Below are 14441 nucleotides of genomic sequence, written 5' to 3' on the forward strand. Positions count from 1 at the left end.
AACTTGATGACGATAAACTCACTTTGAGACAATAAAGTTTGAAGACGGCTTGAATGGATACTGAAAACTACTTTATTAGAAGCTCAACATAGTAACAAATGGACAACGTTTTGTGGTGATAAAACCTTGTCGAGACGTTGTGCATTTGTTATTATATTAAACTTGCAATAAAGTGTTTTGGCCCGGCATGGCCAGGTGGTTAAGGCACTCGACTCGTAATCTGAGGGTCGCGGGTTCGAATCCCTGTCACACCAAACATGCTCGCCCTTTCAGCCGTGGGGGCGTTATAATGTGACGGTCAATCCCACTATTCGTTGGTAAAAGAGTAGCCCAAGAGTTGGCGGTGGGTGGTGCTGACTAGCTGCCTTCCCTCTAGTCTTACACTGCTAAATTAGGGACGGCTAGCGCAGATATCCCTCGTGTAGCTTTGCGCGAAATTCAAAAACAAACAAACAATAAAGTGTCTTAATTACCAATTCTCGCCGTTTTCAATATCTCTACTAAGCTGGTAATTTTCAGTCATGTGACCTCTTTGTTCTTTACTGTACATGTATTCTTTTGTTTAGGTAAACTACTCGTAGTTTATGATGAGAAAGCCATGTCGAAACGCTTGAACATTTGTTACCACTTTTAAACTTGTAACGAAGTTTTCTTCATTACCCATACAAACTGTCTCCAAAATTAATGCACTTGATAGAGTTAAAGCGCAGTCTGTGTATTATTGAACCTTTTTAAAGAGCACCAAATATACTTTTCCATGTGATTGTATGTATTTTTCTATTTCTTAATCGACTTAGTTTCCCCAAAAGGGGGCCGATTACCTCCTGGAGGGGGTCACCTATTTTAATAACTCGCACCATTATATAGTTCTGTGTTGTCTGTCAGTCAGTAGACACAACTATCACGTCATATAAGGGACGTTTAACGTTGCAATTTTGTACTGTCGCGATGTCAGTAAAACGTGCGCATGCCATGAATCACGAGAAGAATTATGCACTCAGTAGGTTACAACACAGTATGACATATGAACTTGAAAAGCAAGAAATAAAAATATTTGTTACACTTAATGATGGTTTTATTTACTCTTGAAACAGAACACTTGCGGGATACCTGCAGAAGTAAATTTAGTGTTTTTAGGCTAGTATTACTCGGCTTCTTCTGTGTATAAGAGCTGGAAGAGTTGTTTGAGGCAATAAAACCAGTAATGACGTAACAGGTATAACATAAACAAAAACAAATGCTGAGCATATATTTATGCAAAGCCAGCCAGACAGGTAACTACAGAAAACTATTGTCGTTGTTTTCTTAATGCAAAGCTACACGTGATCTATCTGTACTTTGTCGTCGATCGCAAGGAATCTAACCCTGGATTTGAGCGTTGTAAATCTGTACATTTATCGCTGACCCACCGGGGGACGTATAGGTCAAATTGTAACTCGTACTGAATAGAAAGGCTAGTGTAGAAAGTTTGTAAGTATGTTTCTGTAAACAATAGTTTTATTTTCAAACTAAATCATTTGACTCACCTTTGAACGATAGAACTTTGGTTAATTCTTATAATCACATTCGAGTCACACATAGAGAAGTGGCATTAAGTTTCCATTTATACCCATATTACCCGAATAGCGGTAGGCTTTAGAAGCACTGATACACTGTTTTGGAATAAAGCTGAGAACACCAACATCAACATGTATTTTATTTGTGATTCTCCACTTGATGAAAAGTACATTTATATAACTGCAGTAACCTGTTCGTGAGTTTGTCAGTATTTCATAGAAACCTGTATTAGGGCGGGACAAGACCTCAATCAAATGAGTCATCAAAGGCCTTAACAAACGATGATCTAGGTCGTGTGATTAGCTAGTAACGGGTGCTGGGTGTTCAAGGAAAATAGAAACCAATCAGTGATCTACAGAAACAATAAAAGACCCACAATTTATAACAGTAGCAAAGTAAATCATTTAGACTTCGTGGTTTGATTTATTATACCTACAGTGTATAAAAAGTTAAAACATTATAGAGTCAGTTTATTATACTGAGAAACAAATGGAACTTCAACTGCATGATATTTATCTGTTAAAATATAATGGCATAGGTTTTCTGCCAAAAGGACTGAAAGAAAAGTATGCAGCTTGTAATAAACACATTTATATACCTATATATTACAAATTCTACCTGTGTTTTTCTATAACAATATGTTTTTAACACTTCGTTTGCAGTGTCTAGACAACATGCAGACATATGTATAGTTAATGCATGCAATGAAATCAAGGGACACGGTAGTGTGTCGTGCAGCCAAAACAACCTGCTGCAGTTTGTTTGTTTGCTTGAATTTCGCGCAAAACTACACGAAAGCTATCTGCGCAAGCCGTCCCTAAGTTAACAATGAAAGACTAGAGAGAAGGCAGCTAGATATCATCACCCACCGCCAACTCTTGGGCTACTATTTTACCAACGAATGGTGGGATTGACCGTAACGTTATAACGCCCCCATGGATGAAAGGGCGAGCACGTTTGGTAGGATGGGGATGCGAACCCGCAAATTGCGAGTCGAGCGTCCTAACCACCTGGCCATGCCAGGTCTACCTGCTGCAGGACACACTGTGCGTTATTAACAGGAGTGATAGTTTAGCGATTTTCCACCTTCTGTATCTTGGACTGAGGTAATCCCTCTTTTGATATTTGATATCTAGCCAAGATGTTTGCTTTATGATCATGAATAATTTATACCTATAGTCAGGAAAAGTAATAACATGAAAATTATCAGCGGTCTTGCATGTGACGTCACAAAACTCTGTTACATTCATCGTCGTCATATTGGACGTCAAACATCCTCTTACAGCAATCAACAGCAATCCATACCAGTGCACGTTTCGCATATTTTTGGTTCTTTAACCAACCTTGAATGCTATTCAACTTCTCGATATATCTTTCTTTATACACATTGTTAAGGTGATTTACAACATCAAAGAACACGATATTAGAAAGCACATTTGTCATTTTTTCACCCAAGAAGAATGTTTTGTTTGTTGTTAAGCTCAAAGCAGATTACATGGCCGCGTGAAACTTGTGCTAGACATAAGTTTGTTCAACAGTTTCTTATAGACTGCTCCTGTCGTTTGTCTGTTTTTGGAGACGGTGTTTCAGACTGTATATTGAGCCATCTTTTCTCACAGAACCCTGCTAATACCACTTTAAAAGAAAAAAACAGAAACTGTCCCTAGTAAACTACCCAACATGTTAACGAAAACTTTCTTTAGGCATATAGGATAAACTTCTACCTTCTTTTGAAAAGTTGATAAGATGCTAGAATTAAAAACCCTTTCCCATACTAGCAAGCATGATTACAGAAAGGATAAGGATATGAAAGTAGAAAGTCGAACGTCAAACAGTGCTTACGATCAGTTACGCTGTAGAAGGTTCAAATTGAACTAAACTGGGATTATAGAGTATGATGTTATTTTGCTATGGGATTATAGAGTATGATGTTATTTTGCTATGGGATTATAGAGTATGATGTTATTTTGCTATGGGATTATAGAGTATGATGTTATTTTGCTATGGGAATATAGAGTATGATGTTATTTTGCTATGGATTGGAAGTAAAAGATATATTGTTCAAAATGCCTCTTCACTTCGAGAAGTCGTCAAGCTCAATTCCTGAATATATACACAATATAATTATGTTTCCATGAGGTCCACGTCGATGATGTAACCTCAGGAAGATACTTTCTGGACGCAGCAAGTTAAGTAACCAAAGAGCAGCAGACATCATATTATATAAATGATATTTGCAAGTAAGGATAGAAACGTTACCCGGCCATATTGGACGTCAATTATTTAGATTCGTCTCTTAGGTGAAAACGGCAAATTTGCCTTCTAAAATCACATAATGTGATGTTGTAAGTCGCTTTAGCAATGTGTATAAAGAAAGATATATCGAGAAACTGAATAGCCTTTTACCCATCTTTCAGGGTTGGTTAAAGAACTGAAAACATCCGGATCTTCTACTGGTATGTATTGCTACAAGAGGATGTTTGACGTCCAATATGACGACGGTAAATGTAACAGAAAATTTGTGACGTCACGTGCAAGACCTTTGATAATTCTAACGGGATTAAAAATTAACTGTCATTAGGGATTACTCCCACTACTTCATCACTTCTTAGCAATTAATTATACTTAATTCATATTTAAAAGCTGAAAGATGGCCGATATTACTAGTCATAGCCTTCGAGGCCTCTTAACATCAATATAATGTTGTTATAACTGTCGGACTGTCCACTGCATCCCAGTTTACCCGCAGTGCTAATATAAACATCAGTTGAGCGAGACACGCCAACAGAATTAACATTTATATTTTCCTTTTACCTTTAAGCTACGTAGCTGCCTTCAGGGTGGAAAAACAATGACAGCTGAGTAAACCAGTCTGCGCATGTTAACCTGAACATAACATTTCATGCAAATAGGCAAAATTTAAGCTGCCAGGGCTACATGCAGGATACGAGACTTTCGAAATGAGACCATATTTGCAGAAAACATAATAACAAGAATAGGAAAAGAAGTAAGATTTGAATAATTAAATTTGGTGGTAATTGGATAATATACATGGTCTGACGATAGTAAGGAATACATAGTGTTATGCCTTGTGAGTCAACGTAGAAGTGTCAGTATGTGTATGATTTTTGCTAATCTTTAACAGGTTTGGAATCCACATGAATTGCTGATACACGTGTGACATTCTCAGGTGTATTGATTTTCCCTAAAATGTCATGGTAAGTTTCGTGAACAGCAAGAGGTCCGACAGAAAATGTATTACGCTGCGAATGACGCGTGCGCCACCTACGTAACTGTTGGTCATTCCTAAATGAAAATAACGAAGTTGCATTTTCAATAGGTCATCTAATCTTCTAATGGAAAAGACCACTGTCTTTTTTTACATAGTATGTACAATTTTACGGATATCTTTCTCACTGGAAGACACAGATGATACCTTAGATAAATGACCCACAACAATAGGTAACTAGAGCAAAAGAAACTTAGCGACTTCCTTGACCAACCTTCTGTGTTATAACACTAGAGGCGTCGCTAGGCGATGGCGCACGGACACCGTGCTATGATTTTATTTGACAGTGCCGCGAATCCCATTTGGTATCTTGAAAATCAGAACAGAAAACTATGATCGATATCATACTGAAACGCCGAAAATTCCCGCGCCTATTGCCCGAGCTCCGAATCTTTTAAGCACCTAGCGACGCCTCTGCTACATACACCTGAAAAAAATGAAAATTTGAAACAAATTCCGTGATTCTGTAGATACTGGAATATCGGTGGTGATATATTCGTGTATTACTTGCACAATGGCGATCGCTATGAACGAAAACTATGTGTGTTGTATAACCTTACGGCCATTACAATACATGTAGAATTGGAAGTCTATGCTTTTAACCACTTCCTAATATTTCTTTTACCCGTCTCGTGCTTTCTCTTGTTCGACATACCGAGAATTAACCAACCACGATGTTGTATGTGGGAACAGGATGTTCCCCAAATTACGTAATATTAGATTAAAGCCAATTTGCGTGCTTGTGTTGTGGCCACGATAAGTGTAGTCGCGTGCTTGATTGGATAGCAACTTTAGCTGATTATGATAAAAAAAAAATCTGGTATGGTCAGAATGCATGTGACCTATCAATTGAAAGGAGTTTTCTTGTCTCAAGGTCATTAGGTTTATTTATGCACATAAACCTGTCAAATGGTTTGTAACCAAATTAAATTATGCCAAAAGTTTTTTAGATAGTTCCAACCAACACAATGCTCTAGATGTCGAAACTGAACAAGAAATTAAGTTTTACAGACCTTCCATCGACCAGATGAAACATACAAACTCGGAGATAAAAAAATCAAAAATCCCATGGCTGTCTAGTAGACCAGTCTCCGCGTATTAACGTAAACATAATACTTCGTGCAACGGCTTGGCATGGCCTGGTGGTTGAGGCGCTCGACTCGCAATCTAAGGGTAGCGTGTTCGAATCACCATCACCGAACATGTTCGGCTTTTCAGCCGTAGGGGCGTTATAATGTGACGGTCAGTCCCTTTATTCGTTGGTAAAAGAGTAGCACAAGTTTTGGCGGTGGGTAGTATTGACTACCTGCCTTCCCTTTCACTGCTAAATTAGGAACGGCTAGCGCAGATAGCCATCGTGTAGTTTTGCGTGAAGTTCAAAACAAATCATACCAGTCTTCAGTTTACGATTTGCAAGATCGAGCAGAAAACACCAATCAGCGTAGGTCTAAAGTGTCAATATCATGGTAACACCAATCAGCGTAGGTCTAAAGTGTCAATATCATGGTAACACCAATCAGCGTAGGTCTAAAGTGTCAATATCATGGTAACACCAATCAGCGTAGGTCTAAAGTGTCAATATCATGGTAACACCAATCAGCGTAGGTCTAAAGTGTCAATATCATGGTTGCCACCTGGCAAGATATTTGCGAAGATTTTTATCTTTTATTTTACTTGGATTATTATTTTTTCCAATCGCCAAACCGTTCTTTTAAAAAAAAGAAGAAACAAACAAAGAAATAAAACATCAAGATATACAGCTGGCGCCATGTGTTTTCCAAACTAATCTTGCTGGCAATTCTATCTTTGACAATAGAAAATAATCAATATTTCTTGTATCTGAATCTGTTTCGAATCTAGTTATCGTGAAGATAGCTATATATATTAATTCACGAAGTTAGGAAAACATATAGGTTTAAAATATCACTTAAAGACAAAAAACAACAACAAAACCTATAACCCAAGTGTTTTTGAAAGGTAAATAAACCTTTCTTCATCAGTTTGCCCCTGATGGAGAAAAGTGTCTATTTTAAAATCATACAAGTTATAGGGTTTCTCATTTTTGACTCATGTTTTAAACTTTATATTTATATATTTCTTACAACGTTTCTGGTTTTTCTCCCAGATCTGTGAAAAACAAAAGAAGGGAGAATAAAGTAAGAATAAAATAGAATAATGCTGCTATACTTCAGGTAAAACAAATGAACCAAGAAACGTCATAAATTATATGGGTACTCTTATAACTACTCTTCTTAACACTGATAAGCACAACAGTAAGATTACACTTAGAGTTTAAAATATTCAAGTTACAAGTATCAAAATAATATTCTATTCCTTGAGTTAGATTCGAACCCGACACTTCTTACATGCCACTAAAGTGCTCTATCGATAAAACGACTTCTAATAAAGCACTTTTTAACAACTAAAACTACCACGATCATAAGATTTATCACTTCTTGTTATTTGGCCCGGCATGGCCAGATGGTTAGGGCGCTCGACTCGCAATCAGATGGTTGCGGGTTCGAATCCCCGGCATACCAAATATGCTCGCCCTTTCAGCCGTGGGAGCGTTATAATGTGACAGTCAATCCAACTATTCGTTGGTAAAAGAGTAGCCCAAGAGTTGGCGGGGGGTGGTGATGACTAGCTGCCTTCCTTCTAGTCGTACACTGCTAAATGAGGGACGGCTAGCGCAGATAGCCCTCGTGTATACTTTGCGCGAAATTCAAAAACAAACAAACAAACAATCTTGCTATTTATCCGCAATAAAGGACTTCCATAAAAAAATACTTCACAAAATTATTTCGTTGAAATATTCATTTTGCTGAGTCACATAATAAATCCTTTATCGTTGGTGTAAGAAGGAATGGGTTCGAAACGTATAAAAGTGAGTTCATCAGGTAACTGTTTGTTTGTTTGTTTTATTTTATGTCTGGTTAGATTGGCATATACGAGAGCCGTGTATAATAATAATAATCTTATCCAGACCATGAAAATTGAAAGTCGTTTACAAATACAACCAACGACAGGTAAACACCTTGGACACAGAACCAAAGAAAGATATATATATATATATATATACACAGTTAAAGAGGAAAATAGTTTGACTAGATCAGCGGTCCTCAAACTCTGAAGTGCTATGAAGCGCGTCTCCCTGTAGACCTCTCAATGGGTCAACGGAAAATACCCGGACTTAACATGCTAAAACCCGGGATTCCATTCCCCACAAGAGCGCTGCACAGAAAATAACAATAACCTCTATAAGGAAAATAAAGTTCAAACTGTAAATATCAAAACTAAATTACATTCCAAAAATCACTCAAAATATGTCACTTAAAAATCTGTCATACTATGATGCTTACCGAATCACCTATTTTAAAACCTATTCATTCAACACGTCATTCCTTGAATAAGAGGGAGTTATTTCAACACGCGCTCCTCGATATTTTTTTGTGTGGATATTGTTTCTCTCGCTGCTCATAACACCTGGTTTTTCATGTTATCTATCTACTTTATTGCCCTCTGATGGCTAAGCGGTAAGTCTGGAGACTTAATTCGTGTACGTGTTTGTGACAAGTTTAACTCTGAACTTACCAACTTGTTTGTATACGATTAATTGTTGGTTAAAGTTCACATATTGCATCATATTGAGTAACTTTATGTGTTTGATTCTGGCAACGGGAAGTGCAAGGAACTCACCAAACAATGAGTGAAATAATTCATTTTCTTTGTACAATACCTAGAAATCCCGGCAATATATATTTTATTTAGTTTCAATGTTGACCATTTTGAATGGGTGACTCGTGCTATTAAATGAACCCGATAAATAGTTGCCAGATCTTCTCGGAACGTGTTTTGAACTTTTTGTAATTTAAAGGCGGAACCACTAAAATTAATTTTTAAGACTGTTTCTATTGCACTGTAAATTGATGTTTGGCTGACGTAGTCAATTACGTCACTCCTTCTAGTCCTATTCGAAATTGTTGCCTGAATAACATTTAAATTGTTATATTCCACCCACACACCTGTTAATAAGGATCCGATAGTTTATTCCTAGAAATTAAGCACTGTATGTAAACAACAAGTCGCGAATTCACAAGTACTAAATTGCACAAATAATTTGAAAAAACGTGTTTAAAAATTAGAAAAAGTTTACAACTAATTTTAGGGTTATACAGTTTTGCCCTTACTCAAGTTACTGCACCGTATATCCGGTTTATAAAATAAACTGCCTTGCTATGTCACTACGTGTGCTGCCAGTGGATTTTTCATCACGTCCGTTTCGGTAATGTGGTTTACCGTTGCTCTTAATAAACACTAATAAAACGCGAACTGATAAAGCGTTGCCTCCTACACTGTTATTTGTAGACTCATTTAAGCAAAAAATATATTTCAATTAAACATAGATATATTGTCACACACATATTACGCTACAATACATGTTAATTTGCCAGGTGTAAACAATTTCAGTTATCTTCGTGTGTGCAATTTCGTTAATATAGTTTTTGTTTCTTTTCGTTAATACACGATGTATAAGTTAATGTATTATCTTGGTATTTTCAGACTTTTATCAAATAATTGTTTAGGTTATGTAACAGCAAGTTTAAGAAACAGTAATGGAACTAAATTGAACAAAACGTTTTTTTTTTTTTTGGTATTACTTTGTTTGATATTTGTTTCGTGATTTCTCAAAATTATTTGTTGTTTAATTGCTATGGTCGATATCCAATCTATTTATTGTAATGACTCCCAGTGGCACGGCGGCATGTCTGCGGACTTACAACGCTTGAAACCGGGTTTCGATACCCGTGGTGGGCAGAGCACAGATGGCCCTTTGTGTAGCTATGTGTTTAATTATAGATAAATAAATTTATTGTAACGTAACAAAACCTCTTGTTTACTCGATATCATTGTCAATATAATTTATTATTATTATTCATAAAATAAAAATTTCGACATTATTTTAAATGTTTCTAACTGAATCAATAATAAAAAAATATTATCTGTCGCTACTAAGTCATAACGGGGAACTTAGACAAATTATTAATCTATTTTTCAATTAAAACTGCTAAAAAATTTCCGAAACTCTGAAAGATGTATTTTATGATCATTTTTGTTACATAAATGCACTCTGCGGAACACAATTGAATACACTTAATAACGTCAAAAAACAAAAACAAATTTAGTTTCCTTTTTGTGCGTGAGATGACGTTAGGGTGCAAAGATATTTAATAAAATTCCTCAACATAATAAGTGTAACTTTGTATACGATATATTTTATTCACAGATTTATGACTTGAAAAGCTAAGCTAAAACCGATATTAATGATTTATGTGTTAAAATGGGAGTTAAACTATAAAAATAAATTATCTTTAACTTTTACATAAAGCAAACCATTCACAAATATCAAATTAAAATTATAATGATTATATTTTACTAAATAAATCATTTAATCTTATATACGGTTTGAGTAGGAGTATGCTATCTCATAAAACAAATAACAAGGAAACAAAAACACATAATGATTGGAATGCATTGTTTTATCAGTTGAGTACTCTCGCTATTATCAATATTTTCATTCATGATCCCAGTAATATCTCACAAGGTTCAGCCATTTTAGAAGGTTAAGATTAGTGCTAAGTCTCTATACCAAAGCTAATAATGATATTCATAAGTGTTGAAATATATATACATATTTTAAACATTACAATAAATTATTGTAATTTTTTATTGCAAACCTACACAATGGGTTATTTGGACTTTGCCCACTGCGGGGAATCGAATCCTCGGCTTTTATCGTTGTAAGTACTTAACCTTACCGCTAACTCATTGTGGAATAATACTTATCCAAAGAAATAACGGAATATAACTTTACTTACAACACAAATTAATTCTTTACTTGAGATATTGTCATTGATACCTTATACCATGGTCAAGCGCAGTCCAGTGGTTAGCGTATCGAAGTGTAAATCCGAAGTTATTTGGTTCGCGTCTCATTACCTCAGTAAGAAATAAAATCATGCTCCATTTTTTGCGGTCGTGGGTGCGTCATAAAAGTGACGGTGAATCCCACTAATCTGAGTAGAGTAGCCCATGACTTGGCGGTGGGTGCTGTTGACTAGCTGCCTTCTCTCTAATCTATCACTTTAAAATTAGAGACGGCAAGCACAAGATACCCTTGGAGTAACTTTGCGCGAAATTCAATAAACAAACTTAAATCTCTTACCATCCATTTTCTAACTAAAAAGCACTATTCAAAACAGTGAATGGCACGTACTTTTTTTTGTAGCATTCTTATAAGAACCACAAAAAAGAAAAATACCATGATAGGGGAGTGGTAAGATTTAAAGTAAATTGATCACTCTTCTCTATTTCATCCCTGAGTAATTATGGCTTAACTTGACAAATAATGATGATAACTTTTATTTATTATCGGCCCCCAGTAGCACAGTGGTATGTCTATGGACTTACAACGCTAGAATCAGGGTTTCGATATCCGTGATGGGCAGAGCACAGATAGCCCACTGTGTAGCTTTGGGCTTGACTTAAAAACAACAAAATTTACTATCGATTACATTAGAAAATAAAAAATACAATTCAATTTTAGATGTAATAGTATCACAAGTCAGAATACACACATGCAGAACGAATAATAGCCTGTAAAATAAATTTAATAATTTATACACATTCAGCAATAACTTATTATTCTAAGGACATTTTCATTTGAGTAAGAAAGTAATATTTATAAAGGGATGTTTTGACTTCTATTTCTAAATATTTGAATTATTTTATATTTTTATTATTACATGTTTAAGGATGTTAAGGTTAGTGAGAGGGCGTGACCATCTGTTTTGTGGAACGATGCACAATTGACAACGAAGATAGAAACTGGTTGTTTAGTTTAGTTCTGTACAGCAGTGAAAGTACCGGCTGTCTTGAATGTGTAACTTCATAAGAGCCTGATTTTTTTAAACTTGATTGACGATCTTAATGACTTATAGTTAGTTATAACAAGTAGTATTTACCACTTGGATGTTGGTGAGTAAATTCATCTTCTTTTGATTTTTATAATATTAGTATGTAAACAGTTAAGCTTAAACTGAAAACAGTAAAGTTTGAAACTAAGGCTATGTTATAATTTATTGTATTGTAATTAGTAATACTAGTAATAGTATGCGATATCATCATAAAGATAAGAAAAAGTGACGTTAGTAAGTTACAATTAGTGTTACTAATTCTATTGGGTTAAAATTAAGTACTATTACTTGCAGTGTAGTATTGACAATGTCATATCAACATAAAGATAACCCTACATACACATTGATCTGTCCAACAAAATTTTAAAATAATTCAAATTAATACATAGTAAAACACATAATACTATTATGTTATTATAAGGCATCTAACTCATAAGCTTGTAAGTGTAATTCTTAACCAAAAAACAAAAATCTTCAGTATACCTATGTTTCCAAAACCTAAACCATTTTACTTTTAAATTTAATGCTTCAAATGTTTACAATGTTTTCATTCCACCACCCAAATAAACCATTCATGGGGAAAAGGTTGTAACCCCAAAAAGTTTTAATAGATGAATCAAATCTTCTGTACTTTGTCGTAAGTAAGAGAAAATAGGATTAAACATTTCAGCCTCTTCTCTTTGCTCAAAATTACAATCACTTAAACTGATATCATTCTATTAGTTCATCTGCATTCTATTCTTTCTAAGATCCTGTTAATCTCGGTAAGGAATCTAGAATGGGTTGTACTAAGCATCAAATAGGAAATATATATCTTATGATGCTTCTCATTATTATTCCTTTATAATAAAATAGAAAGTGAAAAAAATCTAATAAAGGGACACAGAAGGAAATTATAACACAAAAAAACAGAATATGTACATGATATCCTTTTCTGGTTTTTTTTCACTTTCTCAATTATTATCAAAAATAATGAGAAAAACTGTAAAATATATTTTACATTTCACTTAAGGGATGTCTGTTTTTTCAGTGACCTGTATTTGGTCAAGAACTGCACACAATATCCTAAATGAGACTTCAATAGAGTTCTAGAAATTAGTAGAAGGTCATAATAACTCTTGTTTTTAAATTTAAAACTTCTGTAATTAGAACTAAGAGTTGTATTTCTTTTTGTTTTTTTGTCACAGCTAAACATTTAGGAGAAAATATTAACACTTTATCAAACATATAAATTTTTTTCTACGAAACCAAGATTCTTATAATGCAAGTATAACCTGTAAGCCCTCTTTTACTATATTCTAAGTGTATAACTTCATGTTTCCCAATATTTTTGCTGAGGATATGAAGATGCTAATTATTGTTGATATTGATTACCTTCAGAGAGGCATGGGCAGTGTAGTGACTGTGCCAAATCACAGAAAATTAATTCTAATTAGGAAGAAATGTAATGAGACTGGACCATGAAAATTTGGGAAAGATTATCCTTTAGTCTGAGAGAAACATAGGTGTTGTCAAAAAAGTATTAAGCACGTGGCTAAGCATTTAACAGCAATGAGAAAGCTAATAAAGCTATTCCATTTATTTAAGTAAATTTACATTTTAAAAATAATATTATCATTGTCATAAACATGTATAAACTTAGTGAAGCTTCGTTTAGACTTGAGTATTGTACATGCCTAATTTTAGACCTCTTACTAGTAGTTGGACATCAAATTAACCATGTTACTACTGGGGTTGGTACAATCAATTAGAGATTTATTGTACACACAAAAGCCTTACAAAATAATATAATAAATAATGAAATAGTGTCTGGCCAAGACTTTATAAAGAAATAACTCACTCTCCAAATGAATCTAAAACAGATATTTCTGGGAAGAAAGCTGTTAATATCAAAATTACAAAAAGTTAATAATAATAAGATGAAGAAATAATGGAAAAGAAAGAAAGAACCACAAGAGAAACCTAATTCATAAGATTATTCAAATGCTAGACACTTTTCAAAGAAATAATGTTAAATCACAAATAAAAGATCAAGGAGTACATGAAATTATATCTTTTAAAAATTCAAGTGTTTTACACATCACGTGTTTACAAATCTCTATGCCAACTATAACCACCCTTTACTACTTCTGTATTCATCCAATCTATTCTTGAACTCAGATAAATTTTCTACATCCATCACCCTTGAAGGCAGCTCATTCCAAAAGCCAACTACCCTGTTTGAAAAGTAATACTGCCTAAATTGCAGACGACTCCTACGCTGCCCAAATTTAAATTTATGACCGCTTGTCCAATTGTTTTCACTGCTAAACACAAAGTTTGATGGATCTATATTATTAATACCCTTAGTAATCTTAAACACATCAATCAAATCCCCTCTTACTCTTCTCCTCATAGGACAATCCCACTATCCCAGGTATCATCCTAATGGATCTTCTCTGAACCTTCTCCAACAATTCAATGTCCTTCTTGAGGAAGGGAGCCCAAAACTGTAGACAGTACTTTAAACGAAACCTTACAAGTGATGTATACAGTGAAACAATAATATCCCTTGTTTTATATTCAGTATTTCTGTAGATGCTACACAAAATCCTATTAGCCCTATTGCTAGCTACAAT

At 34.7% G+C, this 14441-nt stretch overlaps 1 protein-coding gene across 1 annotated transcript in view; it reads left to right on the plus strand.

Moving 5' to 3' along the window:
• The first annotated feature begins 11748 nt into the window (after positions 1-11748).
• LOC106463863 (ninein-like protein) overlaps positions 11749-14441 on the plus strand; it is a 156543-nt gene continuing 153850 nt past the window's right edge. Inside the window, exon 1 of the mRNA XM_022391483.1 lies at positions 11749-11884. The gene's annotated coding sequence lies outside the window, so the exon portion shown is untranslated. The remainder of the gene's footprint in view (positions 11885-14441) is intronic.

The sequence above is a fragment of the Limulus polyphemus genome, unplaced genomic scaffold (assembly GCF_000517525.1).
Source record: "Limulus polyphemus unplaced genomic scaffold, Limulus_polyphemus-2.1.2 Scaffold1506, whole genome shotgun sequence".
In the NCBI taxonomy this organism is placed as follows: domain Eukaryota; kingdom Metazoa; phylum Arthropoda; class Merostomata; order Xiphosura; family Limulidae; genus Limulus; species Limulus polyphemus.